The sequence below is a fragment of the Betta splendens genome, chromosome 16, assembly GCF_900634795.4.
Source record: "Betta splendens chromosome 16, fBetSpl5.4, whole genome shotgun sequence".
Lineage (NCBI taxonomy): Eukaryota > Metazoa > Chordata > Actinopteri > Anabantiformes > Osphronemidae > Betta > Betta splendens.
Window position 1 is genome coordinate 20718562 of NC_040896.2, and position 13825 is coordinate 20732386.

At 42.4% G+C, this 13825-nt stretch overlaps 9 non-coding genes across 9 annotated transcripts; all 9 read left to right on the top strand.

The window, feature by feature from the left end:
* Positions 1-546: 546 nt before the first annotated feature.
* trnai-uau (transfer RNA isoleucine (anticodon UAU)) lies at positions 547-640 on the top strand. Its single transcript has 2 exons — positions 547-584; positions 605-640. It is a non-coding gene; the product is annotated as a tRNA-Ile (tRNA).
* A 3670-nt stretch (positions 641-4310) lies between these two features.
* trnai-uau (transfer RNA isoleucine (anticodon UAU)) lies at positions 4311-4404 on the top strand. The gene is made up of 2 exons: positions 4311-4348; positions 4369-4404. It is a non-coding gene; the product is annotated as a tRNA-Ile (tRNA).
* Positions 4405-5252: 848 nt separating this feature from the next.
* On the top strand, positions 5253-5346 carry trnai-uau (transfer RNA isoleucine (anticodon UAU)). The gene is made up of 2 exons: positions 5253-5290; positions 5311-5346. It is a non-coding gene; the product is annotated as a tRNA-Ile (tRNA).
* A 1717-nt stretch (positions 5347-7063) lies between these two features.
* trnai-uau (transfer RNA isoleucine (anticodon UAU)) lies at positions 7064-7157 on the top strand. Its single transcript has 2 exons — positions 7064-7101; positions 7122-7157. It is a non-coding gene; the product is annotated as a tRNA-Ile (tRNA).
* Positions 7158-7352: 195 nt separating this feature from the next.
* On the top strand, positions 7353-7446 carry trnai-uau (transfer RNA isoleucine (anticodon UAU)). Its single transcript has 2 exons — positions 7353-7390; positions 7411-7446. It is a non-coding gene; the product is annotated as a tRNA-Ile (tRNA).
* A 492-nt stretch (positions 7447-7938) lies between these two features.
* Positions 7939-8032, top strand: trnai-uau (transfer RNA isoleucine (anticodon UAU)). Its single transcript has 2 exons — positions 7939-7976; positions 7997-8032. It is a non-coding gene; the product is annotated as a tRNA-Ile (tRNA).
* Positions 8033-10831: 2799 nt separating this feature from the next.
* trnai-uau (transfer RNA isoleucine (anticodon UAU)) lies at positions 10832-10925 on the top strand. Its single transcript has 2 exons — positions 10832-10869; positions 10890-10925. It is a non-coding gene; the product is annotated as a tRNA-Ile (tRNA).
* A 492-nt stretch (positions 10926-11417) lies between these two features.
* On the top strand, positions 11418-11511 carry trnai-uau (transfer RNA isoleucine (anticodon UAU)). Its single transcript has 2 exons — positions 11418-11455; positions 11476-11511. It is a non-coding gene; the product is annotated as a tRNA-Ile (tRNA).
* A 583-nt stretch (positions 11512-12094) lies between these two features.
* Positions 12095-12188, top strand: trnai-uau (transfer RNA isoleucine (anticodon UAU)). Its single transcript has 2 exons — positions 12095-12132; positions 12153-12188. It is a non-coding gene; the product is annotated as a tRNA-Ile (tRNA).
* The last annotated feature ends 1637 nt before the right edge of the window (positions 12189-13825 follow it).

The following is a 13825-nucleotide window of genomic DNA, read 5'->3' on the forward strand; positions in this document are numbered from 1 at the left end:
TTGGTCAGCGTGCGGTACTTACAAGGCAGTACACTGCAGAGCAATGCCGAGGTTGAGTCCATGGCTCACCTGGAGCATCTTTTTGTTAATATCTCATTTGCTTTACCAGAAAGCATAATTTCCCACAATCTCTGCCGATGGCACTGCTGTAATACATCCAGTTAGAACCCAGGGCCCAGCAAAAATCCCAGTGGTGGCCATGGCTGGCAATCTGACATTTGTGTGTGATTATTCTGTCGTCATTTCTGTAAAACCATCGGTAAAACACAGCTAACATAATATGGTTAGCATGTGGTACTTATAAAGCAGTACACTGCCGAGGGTTGAGTTCAAGCCTCACCTGAAGCATGTTTGTTGTTATTATCTGATTTGCTTTACAGAGATACTTGACACAATTTCTGCCGATGGCACTGCTTTAATACATCCAGTTAGAACCCAGGGGCCCCAAAGAGTCTCCTTCGTAGTCGTGACTGGCAATCTCAGCTTTGTATGTGTTTTATCTATTGTTTAATTGTGTAAAAAGCATGAGTACATCACAGGTTATTGGCTTCAGTAGCGTAATTGGTCAGCGCGCGGTACTTATAAGGCAGTACACTGCAGAGCAATGCCGAGGTTGTGAGTTCAAGCCTCACCTGGAGCATCTTTGTTGTTAATATTTCATTTGATTTACAGACATACTCGTCACAATTTCTGCCGATGGCGCTGCTTTAATAAATCCAGTGAGAATCCAGGGGCCTCAAGGAATTCCTTTTGGCAATCATGACTGGTTATCCTACCTTTGTATGTGTTTTATCTATTGTTATTTGTCTAAAAAGCATGAGTAAAACATCATTTATATTCTCCAGTGATGTAATTGGACAGCGTGCGATACGTAAAAGGCAGTACACTGCAGAGCAATGCTGAGGTTGTGAGTTCTAGCCTCACCCTCTAGCGTCTTTGTTGTTAATATCTCATTTGCTTTACAGAGATACTCGACACAATTTCTGTCGATGGCGCTGCTTTATTACATCCAGTTAGAACCCAGGGGCCCCAAAGAAACTCCTTGGTAGTCGTGACTGGCAATCTGACCTTTATATGTGTTTTATCTATTGTTTAATTGTGTAAAAAAAATGAGTACATTGTAGGTTATTGGCTCCAGTAGCGTAATTGGTCAGCGCGCAGTACTTACAAGGCAGTACACTGCAGAGCAATGCTGAGGTTGTGAGTTCAAGCCTCACCCTCTAGCACCTTTGTTGTTAATATCTCGTTTGCTTAACAGAGATACTCAACACAATTTCTGCCGAACCCAGGGACCCAAAGAAACTCCTTGGTAGTTGTCACTGCCAATCTGACCTTTGTATGAGTTTTATCTATTGTTATTTGTTCCTACCTTTGTATGTGTTTTATCTATTGTTATTTGTCTAAAAAGCATGAGTAAAACATTGTTTACACGCTCCAGTGGTGTAATTGGACACAGCACGATACTTTTAAGGCAGTACACTGCAGAGCATTGCCGAGGTTGCGAGTTCAAGCCTCACCTGGAGCATCTTTGTCGTTAACATCTCATTTGATTTACAGACATACTCGTCACAATTTCTGCCGATGGCACTGCTGTAATACATCCAGTGAGAATCCAGGGGCCCCAAAGAATCTCCTTGGTAGTCGTCACTGTCAATCTGACCTTTGTATGTGTTTTATCTATTGTTATTTGTAAAAAGCATGAGTAGAGCGCAGGTTATTGGCTCCAGTAGCGTAATTGGTCAGCGTGCGGTACTTACAAGGCAGTACACTGCAGAGCAATGCCGAGGTTGAGTCCATGGCTCACCTGGAGCATCTTTGTTGTTAATATCTCATTTGCTTTACCAGAAAGCATAATTTCCCACAATCTCTGCCGATGGCACTGCTGTAATACATCCAGTTAGAACCCAGGGCCCAGCAAAAATCCCAGTGGTGGCCATGGCTGGCAATCTGACATTTGTGTGTGATTATTCTGTCGTCATTTCTGTAAAACCATCGGTAAAACACAGCTAGCATAATATGGTCAGCATGTGGTACTTATAAAGCAGTACACTGCCGAGGGTTGAGTTCAAGCCTCACCTGAAGCATGTTTGTTGTTATTATCTCATTTGCTTTACAGAGATACTCGACACAATTTCTGTCGATGGCACTGCTTTATTACATCCAGTTAGAACCCAGGGGCCCCAAAGAAACTCCTTGGTAGTCGTGACTGGCAATCTGACCTTTATATGTGTTTTATCTATTGTTTAATTGATTAAAAAAAATGAGTACATTGTAGGTTATTGGCTCCAGTAGCGTAATTGGTCAGCGCGCAGTACTTATAAGGCAGTACACTGCAGAACAATGCTGAGGTTGTGAGTTCAAGCCTCACCCTCTAGCACCTTTGTTGTTAATATCTCGTTTGCTTAACAGAGATACTCGACACAATTTCTGCCGATGGCACTGCTTTATTACATCCAGTTAGAACCCAGGGGCCCCAAGGAAACTCCTGGGTTGTCGTGACTGGCAATCTGACCTTTATATGTGTTTTATCTATTGTTTAATTGTGTAAAAAAAATGAGTACATGGCAGGTTATTGGCTACAGTAGCGTAATTGGTCACCGCGCGGTACTTATAAGGCAGTACACTGCAGAGCAATGCCGAGGTTGTGAGTTCAAGCCTCACCTGGAGCATCTTTGTTGTTAATATCTCATTTGCTTTAGAGAGATACTCGATACAATTTCTGCCGATGGCGCTGCTTTAATAAATCCAGTGAGAATCCAGGGGCCTCAAGGAATCCCTTTGGCAATCATGACTGGTTATCCTACCTTTGTATGTGTTTTATCTATTGTTATTTGTCTAAAAAGCATGAGTAAAACATCATTTATATTCTCCAGTGATGTAATTGGACAGCGTGCGATACGTAAAAGGCAGTACACTGCAGAGCAATGCTGAGGTTGTGAGTTCTAGCCTCACCCTCTAGCGTCTTTGTTGTTAATATCTCATTTGCTTTACAGAGATACTCGACACAATTTCTGTCGATGGCGCTGCTTTATTACATCCAGTTAGAACCCAGGGGCCCCAAAGAAACTCCTTGGTAGTCGTGACTGGCAATCTGACCTTTATATGTGTTTTATCTATTGTTTAATTGTGTAAAAAAAATGAGTACATTGTAGGTTATTGGCTCCAGTAGCGTAATTGGTCAGCGCGCAGTACTTACAAGGCAGTACACTGCAGAGCAATGCTGAGGTTGTGAGTTCAAGCCTCACCCTCTAGCACCTTTGTTGTTAATATCTCGTTTGCTTAACAGAGATACTCGACACAATTTCTGCCGAACCCAGGGACCCAAAGAAACTCCTTGGTAGTTGTCACTGCCAATCTGACCTTTGTATGAGTTTTATCTATTGTTATTTGTTCCTACCTTTGTATGTGTTTTATCTATTGTTATTTGTCTAAAAAGCATGAGTAAAACATTGTTTACACGCTCCAGTGGTGTAATTGGACACAGCACGATACTTTTAAGGCAGTACACTGCAGAGCATTGCCGAGGTTGCGAGTTCAAGCCTCACCTGGAGCATCTTTGTCGTTAACATCTCATTTGATTTACAGACATACTCGTCACAATTTCTGCCGATGGCACTGCTGTAATACATCCAGTGAGAATCCAGGGGCCCCAAAGAATCTCCTTGGTAGTCGTCACTGTCAATCTGACCTTTGTATGTGTTTTATCTATTGTTATTTGTAAAAAGCATGAGTAGAGCGCAGGTTATTGGCTCCAGTAGCGTAATTGGTCAGCGTGCGGTACTTACAAGGCAGTACACTGCAGAGCAATGCCGAGGTTGAGTCCATGGCTCACCTGGAGCATCTTTGTTGTTAATATCTCATTTGCTTTACCAGAAAGCATAATTTCCCACAATCTCTGCCGATGGCACTGCTGTAATACATCCAGTTAGAACCCAGGGCCCAGCAAAAATCCCAGTGGTGGCCATGGCTGGCAATCTGACATTTGTGTGTGATTATTCTGTCGTCATTTCTGTAAAACCATCGGTAAAACACAGCTAGCATAATATGGTCAGCATGTGGTACTTATAAAGCAGTACACTGCCGAGGGTTGAGTTCAAGCCTCACCTGAAGCATGTTTGTTGTTATTATCTGATTTGCTTTACAGAGATACTTGACAGAATTTCTGCCGATGGCACTGCTTTAATACATCCAGTTAGAACCCAGGGGCCCCAAAGAGTCTCCTTCGTAGTCGTGACTGGCAATCTCAGCTTTGTATGTGTTTTATCTATTGTTTAATTGTGTAAAAAGCATGAGTACATCACAGGTTATTGGCTCCAGTAGCGTAATTGGTCAGCGCGCGGTACTTATAAGGCAGTACACTGCAGAGCAATGCCGAGGTTGTGAGTTCAAGCCTCACCTGGAGCATCTTTCTTGTTAATATCTCATTTGCTTTACCAGAAAGCATAATTTCCCACAATCTCTGCCGATGGCACTGCTGTAATACATCCAGTTAGAACCCAGGGCCCAGCAAAAATCCCAGTGGTGGCCATGGCTGGCAATCTGACATTTGTGTGTGTCATTTAATACATCCAGTTAGAACCCAGGGGCCCCAAAAAGTCTCCTTCGTAGTCGTGACTGGCAATCTCAGCTTTGTATGTGTTTTATCTATTGTTTAATTGTGTAAAAAGCATGAGTACATCACAGGTTATTGGCTCCAGTAGCGTAATTGGTCAGCGTGCGGTACTTACAAGGCAGTACACTGCAGAGCAATGCCGAGGTTGAGTCCATGGCTCACCTGGAGCATCTTTGTTGTTAATATCTCATTTGCTTTACCAGAAAGCATAATTTCCCACAATCTCTGCCGATGGCACTACTGTAATACATCCAGTTAGAACCCAGGGCCCAGCAAAAATCCCAGTGGTGGCCATGGCTGGCAATCTGACATTTGTGTGTGATTATTCTGTCGTCATTTCTGTAAAACCATCGGTAAAACACAGCTAACATAATATGGTCAGCATGTGGTACTTATAAAGCAGTACACTGCCGAGGGTTGAGTTCAAGCCTCAACTGAAGCATGTTTGTTGTTATTATCTGATTTGCTTTACAGAGATACTTGACACAATTTCTGCCGATGGCACTGCTTTAATACATCCAGTTAGAACCCAGGGGCCCCAAAGAGTCTCCTTCGTAGTCGTGACTGGCAATCTCAGCTTTGTATGTGTTTTATCTATTGTTTAATTGTGTAAAAAGCATGAGTACATCACAGGTTATTGGCTCCAGTAGCGTAATTGGTCAGCGCGCGGTACTTATAAGGCAGTACACTGCAGAGCAATGCCGAGGTTGTGAGTTCAAGCCTCCCCTGGAGCATCTTTCTTGTTAATATCTCATTTGCTTTACCAGAAAGCATAATTTCCCACAATCTCTGCCGATGGCACTGCTGTAATACATCCAGTTAGAACCCAGGGCCCAGCAAAAATCCCAGTGGTGGCCATGGCTGGCAATCTGACATTTGTGTGTGTCATTTAATACATCCAGTTAGAACCCAGGGGCCCCAAAAAGTCTCCTTCGTAGTCGTGACTGGCAATCTCAGCTTTGTATGTGTTTTATCTATTGTTTAATTGTGTAAAAAGCATGAGTACATCACAGGTTATTGGCTCCAGTAGCGTAATTGGTCAGCGTGCGGTACTTACAAGGCAGTACACTGCAGAGCAATGCCGAGGTTGAGTCCATGGCTCACCTGGAGCATCTTTTTGTTAATATCTCATTTGCTTTACCAGAAAGCATAATTTCCCACAATCTCTGCCGATGGCACTGCTGTAATACATCCAGTTAGAACCCAGGGCCCAGCAAAAATCCCAGTGGTGGCCATGGCTGGCAATCTGACATTTGTGTGTGATTATTCTGTCGTCATTTCTGTAAAACCATCGGTAAAACACAGCTAACATAATATGGTTAGCATGTGGTACTTATAAAGCAGTACACTGCCGAGGGTTGAGTTCAAGCCTCACCTGAAGCATGTTTGTTGTTATTATCTGATTTGCTTTACAGAGATACTTGACACATTTTCTGCCGATGGCACTGCTTTAATACATCCAGTTAGAACCCAGGGGCCCCAAAGAGTCTCCTTCGTAGTCGTGACTGGCAATCTCAGCTTTGTATGTGTTTTATCTATTGTTTAATTGTGTAAAAAGCATGAGTACATCACAGGTTATTGGCTTCAGTAGCGTAATTGGTCAGCGCGCGGTACTTATAAGGCAGTACACTGCAGAGCAATGCCGAGGTTGTGAGTTCAAGCCTCACCTTCTAGCGTCTTTGTTTTAAATATTTCATTTGCTTTACAGAGACACTCGACACAATTTCTGCTGATGGCACTGCTTTAATAAATCCAGTGAGAACGCAGGGGCCTCAAGGAATCCCTTTGGTAATCATGACTGGTTATCCTACCTTTGTATGTGTTTTATCTATTGTTATTTGTCTAAAAAGCATGAGTAAAACATCATTTATAGGCTCCAGTAATGTAATTGGACAGCGTGCGATATGTAAAAGGCAGTACACTGCAGAGCAATGCTGAGGTTGTGAGTTCTAGCCTCACCCTCTAGCGTCTTTGTTGTTAATATCTCATTTGCTTTACAAAGATACTCGACACAATTTCTGTCGATGGCACTGCTTTAATAAATCAAGTGAGAACCCAGGGGCCTCAAGGAATCGCTTTGGTAATCATAACTGCTTATCCCACCTTTGTGTGTTTTATCTATTGTTAATTGTGTAAAACGCATGAGTACATTGCTGTTTTTGGCTCAAGTAGCGTAATTGGTCAGCGTGCGGTACTTATAAGGCAGTACACTGCAGAGCAATGCCGAGGTTGTGAGTTCAAGCCTTACCTGGAGCATCTTTGTTGTTAATATTTCATTTGCTTTACAGAGATACTCGACACAATTTCTGTCGATGGCACTGCTTTAATACATCCAGTTAGAACCCAGGGGCCCCAGAGAATCCCCTTGGTAGTCATGACTCGCAATCTCACCTTTGTATGTGTTTTATATATTGTTATATGTAAAAAGCATGAGTACATCACAGGTTATTGGCTCCAGTAGCGTAATTGGTCAGCGCGCGGTACTTATAAGGCAGTACACTGCAGAGCAATGCCGAGGTTGTGAGTTCAAGCCTCACCTGGAGCATCTTTGTTGTTAATATCTCATTTGATTTACAGAGATACTCGTCACAAATTCTGCCGATGGCACTGCTGTAATACATCCAGTTAGAACCCAGGGGCCCCAGAGAATCCCCTTGGTAGTCATGACTCGCAATCTCACCTTTGTATGTGTTTTATATATTGTTATATGTAAAAAGCATGAGTACATCACAGGTTATTGGCTCCAGTAGCGTAATTGGTCAGCGCGCGGTACTTATAAGGCAGTACACTGCAGAGCAATGCCGAGGTTGTGAGTTCAAGCCTCACCTGGAGCATCTTTGTTGTTAATATGTCATTTGATTTACAGAGATACTCGTCACAAATTCTGCCGATGGCACTGCTGTAATACATCCAGTGAGAACCCAGGGGCCCCCAAAGAATCCCCTTGGTAGTCATGACTCGCAATCTGACCTTTGTATCTGTTTTATCTATTGTTTAATTGTGTAAAAAGAATGAGTACATTGCAGGTTATTGGTTCCAGTAGCGTAATTGGTCAGTGCGCGGTACTTATAAGGCAGTACACTGCAGAGCAATGCCGTGGTTGTGAGTTCAAGCTTCACCCTCTGGCATCTTTGTTGGTAATATCTCATTTGCTTTACAAAGATACTCGCCACACTTTCTGCCGATGGCACTGCTTTAATATATCCAGTTAGAACCCAGGGGCCCCAAAGAGTCTCCTTCGTAGTCGTGACTGGCAATCTCAGCTTTGTATGTGTTTTATCTATTGTTTAATTGTGTAAAAAGCATGAGTACATCACAGGTTACTGGCTCCAGTAGCGTAATTGGTCAGCGCGCGGTACTTATAAGGCAGTACACTGCAGACCTATGCCGAGGTTGTGAGTTCAAGCCTTACCTGGAGCATCTTTGTTGTTAATATCTCATTTGCTTTAGAGAGATACTCGACACAATTTCTGCCGATGGCGCTGCTTTAATAAATCCAGTGAGAATCCAGGGGCCTCAAGGAATCCCTTTGGTAATCATGACTGGTTATCCTACCTTTGTATGTGTTTTATCTATTGTTATTTGTCTAAAAAGCATGAGTAAAACATCATTTATAGGCTCCAGTGATGTAATTGGACAGCGTGCGATACGTAAAAGGCAGTACACTGCAGAGCAATGCTGAGGTTGTGAGTTCTAGCCTCACCCTCTATCGTCTTTGTTGTTAATATCTCATTTGCTTTACAGAGATACTCGACACAATTTCTGTCGATGGCACTGCTTTATTACATCCAGTTAGAACCCAGGGGCCCCGAAGAAACTCCTTGGTAGTCGTGACTGGCAATCTGACCTTTATATGTGTTTTATCTATTGTTTAATTGTGTAAAAAAAATGAGTACATTGTAGGTTATTGGCTCCAGTAGCGTAATTGGTCAGCGCGCAGTACACTGCAGAGCAATGCTGAGGTTGTGAGTTCAAGCCTTACCTGGAGCATATTTGTTGTTAATATTTCATTTGCTTTACAGAGATACTTGACACAATTTCTGCCGATGGCGCTGCTTTAATAAATCCAGTGAGAACCCAGGGGCCTCAAGGAATCCCTTTGGTAATCATGACTGGTTATCCTACCTTTGTATGTGTTTTATCTATTGTTATTTGTCTAAAAAGCATGAGTAAAACATCATTTATAGGCTCCAGTGATGTAATTGGACAGCGTGCGATACGTAAAAGGCAGTACACTGCAGAGCAATGCTGAGGTTGTGACTTCTGGCCTCACCCTCTAGCGTCTTTGTTGTTAATATTTCATTTGCTTTACAGAGATACTTGACACAATTTCTGCCGATGGCACTGCTTTATTACATCCAGTTAGAACCCAGGGGCCCAAAGAAACTCCTTGGTAGTCGTGACTGGCAATCTGACCTTTATATGTGTTTTATCTATTGTTTAATTGTGTAAAAAAAATGAGTACATTGCAGGTTATTGGCTCCAGTAGCATATTTGGTCAGCGCGCGGTCCTTATGAGACAGTACACTGCAGAGCAATGCTGAGGTTGTGAGTTCTAGCCTCACCCTCTAGCGTCTTTGTTGTTAATATTTAATTTGCTTTACAGAGACACTCGACACAATTTCTGCTGATGGCACTGCTTTAATAAATCCAGTGAGAACCCAGGGGCCTCAAGGAATCCCTTTGGTAATCATGACTGGTTATCCTACCTTTGTATGTGTTTTATCTATTGTTATTTGTCTAAAAAGCATGAGTAAAACATCATTTATAGGCTCCAGTAATGTAATTGGACAGCGTGCGATATGTAAAAGGCAGTACACTGCAGAGCAATGCTGAGGTTGTGAGTTCTAGCCTCACCCTCTAGCGTCTTTGTTGTTAATATCTCATTTGCTTTACAAAGATACTCGACACAATTTCTGCCGATGGCACTGCTTTAATAAATCAAGTGAGAACCCAGGGGCCTCAAGGAATCGCTTTGGTAATCATAACTGCTTATCCCACCTTTGTGTGTTTTATCTATTGTTAATTGTGTAAAACGCATGAGTACATTGCTGTTTTTGGCTCAAGTAGCGTAATTGGTCAGCGTGCGGTACTTATAAGGCAGTGCACTGCAGAGCAATGCCGAGGTTGTGAGTTCAAGCCTTACCTGGAGCATCTTTGTTGTTAATATTTCATTTGCTTTACAGAGATACTCGACACAATTTCTGTCGATGGCACTGCTTTAATACATCCAGTTAGAACCCAGGGGCTCCAGAGAATCCCCTTGGTAGTCATGACTCGCAATCTCACCTTTGTATGTGTTTTATATATTGTTATATGTAAAAAGCATGAGTACATCACAGGTTATTGGCTCCAGTAGCATATTTGGTCAGCGCGCGGTACTTATGAGACAGTACACTGCAGAGCAATGCTGAGGTTGTGAGTTCTAGCCTCACCCTCTAGCGTTTTTGTTGTTAATATTTCATTTGCTTTACAGAGACACTCGACACAATTTCTGCTGATGGCACTGCTTTAATAAATCCAGTGAGAACCCAGGGGCCTCAAGGAATCCCTTTGGTAATCATGACTGGTTATCCTACCTTTGTATGTGTTTTATCTATTGTTATTTGTCTAAAAAGCATGAGTAAAACATCATTTATAGGCTCCAGTAATGTAATTGGACAGCGTGCGATATGTAAAAGGCAGTACACTGCAGAGCAATGCTGAGGTTGTGAGTCCTAGCCTCACCCTCTAGCGTCTTTGTTGTTAATATCTCATTTGCTTTACAAAGATACTCGACACAATTTCTGTCGATGGCACTGCTTTAATAAATCAAGTGAGAACCCAGGGGCCTCAAGGAATCGCTTTGGTAATCATAACTGCTTATCCCACCTTTGTGTGTTTTATCTATTGTTAATTGTGTAAAACGCATGAGTACATTGCTGTTTTTGGCTCAAGTAGCGTAATTGGTCAGCGTGCGGTACTTATAAGGCAGTACACTGCAGAGCAATGCCGAGGTTGTGAGTTCGAGCCTTACCTGGAGCATTTTTGTTGTTAATATTTCATTTGCTTTACAGAGATACTCGACACAATCTCTGTCGATGGCACTGCTTTAATACATCCAGTAAGAACCCAGGGGCTCCAGAGAATCCCCTTGGTAGTCATGACTCGCAATCTCACCTTTGTATGTGTTTTATATATTGTTATATGTAAAAAGCATGAGTCCATCACAGGTTATTGGCTCCAGTAGCGTAATTGGTCAGCGCGCGGTACTTATAAGGCAGTACACTGCAGAGCAATGCCGAGGTTGTGAGTTCAAGCCTCACCTGGAGCATCTTTGTTGTTAATATCTCATTTGATTTACAGAGATACTCGTCACAAATTCTGCCGATGGCACTGCTGTAATACATCCAGTGAGAACCCAGGGGCCCCCAAAGAATCCCCTTGGTAGTCATGACTCGCAATCTGACCTTTGTATCTGTTTTATCTATTGTTTAAATGTGTAAAAAGAATGAGTACATTGCAGGTTATTGGTTCCAGTAGCGTAATTGGTCAGTGCGCGGTACTTATAAGGCAGTACACTGTAGAGCAATGCCGTGGTTGTGAGTTCAAGCTTCACCCTCTGGCATCTTTGTTGGTAATATCTCATTTGCTTTACAAAGATACTCGCCACACTTTCTGCCGATGGCACTGCTTTAATATATCCAGTTAGAACCCAGGGGCCCCAAAGAGTCTCCTTCGTAGTCGTGACTGGCAATCTCAGCTTTGTATGTGTTTTATCTATTGTTTAATTGTGTAAAAAGCATGAGTACATCACAGGTTACTGGCTCCAGTAGCGTAATTGGTCAGCGCGCGGTACTTATAAGGCAGTACACTGCAGAGCAATGCCGAGGTTGTGAGTTCAAGCCTCACCTGGAGCATCTTTGTTGTTAATATGTCATTTGCTTTAGAGAGATACTCGATACAATTTCTGCCAATGGCGCTGCTATAATAAATCCAGTGAGAACCCAGGAGCCTCAAGGAATCCCTTTGGTACTCATGACTGGTTATCCTACCTTTGTATGTGTTTTATCTATTGTTATTTGTCTAAAAAGCATGAGTAAAACATCATTTATAGGCTCCAGTGATGTAATTGGACAGCGTGCCATACGTAAAAGGCAGTACACTGCAGAGCAATGCTGAGGTTGTGAGTTCAAGCCTCACCTGGAGCATCTTTCTTGTTAATATCTCATTTGCTTTACAGAGATACTCGTACTTATAAAGCAGTACACTGCCGAGGGTTGAGTTCAAGCCTTACCTGAAGCATGTTTGTTGTTATTATCTGATTTGCTTTACAGAGATACTTGACACAATTTCTGCCGATGGCACTGCTTTAATACATCCAGTTAGAACCCAGGGGCCCCAAAGAGACTCCTTCGTAGTCGTGACTGGCAATCTCAGCTTTGTATGTGTTTTATCTATTGTTTAATTGTGTAAAAAGCATGAGTACATCACAGGTTATTGGCTTCAGTAGCGTAATTGGTCAGCGCGCGGTACTTATAAGGCAGTACACTGCAGAGCAATGCCGAGGTTGTGAGTTCAAGCCTCACCTGGAGCATCTTTCTTGTTAATATCTCATTTGCTTTACAGAGATACTCGAACACAATTTCTGGCGATGGCACTGCTTTAATAAATCCAGTGAGAACCCAGGGGCCTCAAGGAATCCCTTTGGTAATGATGACTGGTTATCCTACCTTTCTATGTGTTTTATCTATTGTTATTTGTCTAAAAAGCATGAGTAAAACATTGTTTACAGGCTCCAGTGGCCTTAAATAGATAAAACACATAGAAAGCCTCACCCTCTAGCACCTTTGTTGTTAATATCTCGTTTGCTTAACAGAGATACTCGACACAATTTCTGCCGAACCCAGGGGCCCCAAAGAAACTCCTTGGTAGTTGTCACTGCCAATCTGACCTTTGTATGTGTTTTATCTATTGTTATTTGTCTAAAAAGCATGAGTAAAACATTGTTTACAGGCTCCAGTGGTGTAATTGGACACAGCACGATACTTTTAAGGCAGTACACTGCAGAGCATTGCCGAGGTTGCGAGTTCAAACCTCACCTGGAGCATCTTTGTCGTTAACATCTCATTTGATTTACAGAGATACTCGTCACAATTTCTGCCGATGGCACTGCTGTAATACATCCAGTGAGAACCCAGGGGCCCCAAAGAAACTCCTTGGTAGTTGTGACTGCCAATCTGACCTTTCTATGTGTTTTATCTATTTTTATTTGTCTAAAAAGCATGAGTAAAACATCATTTACAGGCTCCAGTGACGTAATTGGACAGCGTGCGATACGTAAAAGGCAGTACACTGCAGAGCAATGCTGAGGTTGTGAGTTCAAGCCTTACCCTCTAGCGTCTTTTTTGTTAATATCTCATTTGCTTTACAAAGATACTCGACACAGTTTCTGCCGATGGCACTGCTGTAATAAATCCAGTGAGAACCCACGGGCCTCAATGAATCATTTTGGTAATCATGACTGGTTATCCCACCTTTGTATGTGTTTTATCTATTGTTATTTGTGTAAAAAGCATGAGTACATTGCAGGTTATTGGCTCCAGTAGCGTATTTGGTCAGCGCGCAGTACTTATAAGACAGTACACTGCAGAGCAATGGCGAGGTTGTGAGTTCAAGCCTCACCTGGAGCATCTTTGTTGTTAATATTTCATTTACTTGTTGTTAGTATCTCATTTGCCTTACAGAGATACTCGACACAATTTCTGTTGATGGCACTGCTTTATTACATCCAGTTAGAACCCAGGGGCCCCAAAGAAACTCCTTGGTAGTCGTGACTGGCAATCTGACCTTTATATGTGTTTTATCTATTGTTTAATTGATTAAAAAAAATGAGTACATTGTAGGTTATTAGCTCCAGTAGCGTAATTGGTCAGCGCGCAGTACTTATAAGGCAGTACACTGCAGAGCAATGCTGAGGTTGTGAGTTCAAGCCTCACCCTCTAGCACCTTTGTTGTTAATATCTCGTTTGCTTAACAGAGATACTCGACACAATTTCTGCCGATGGCACTGCTTTATTACATCCAGTTAGAACCCAGGGGCCCCAAGGAAACTCCTGGGTTGTCGTGACTGGCAATCTGACCTTTATATGTGTTTTATCTATTGTTTAATTGTGTAAAAAAAATGAGTACATGGCAGGTTATTGGCTACAGTAGCGTAATTGGTCACCGCGC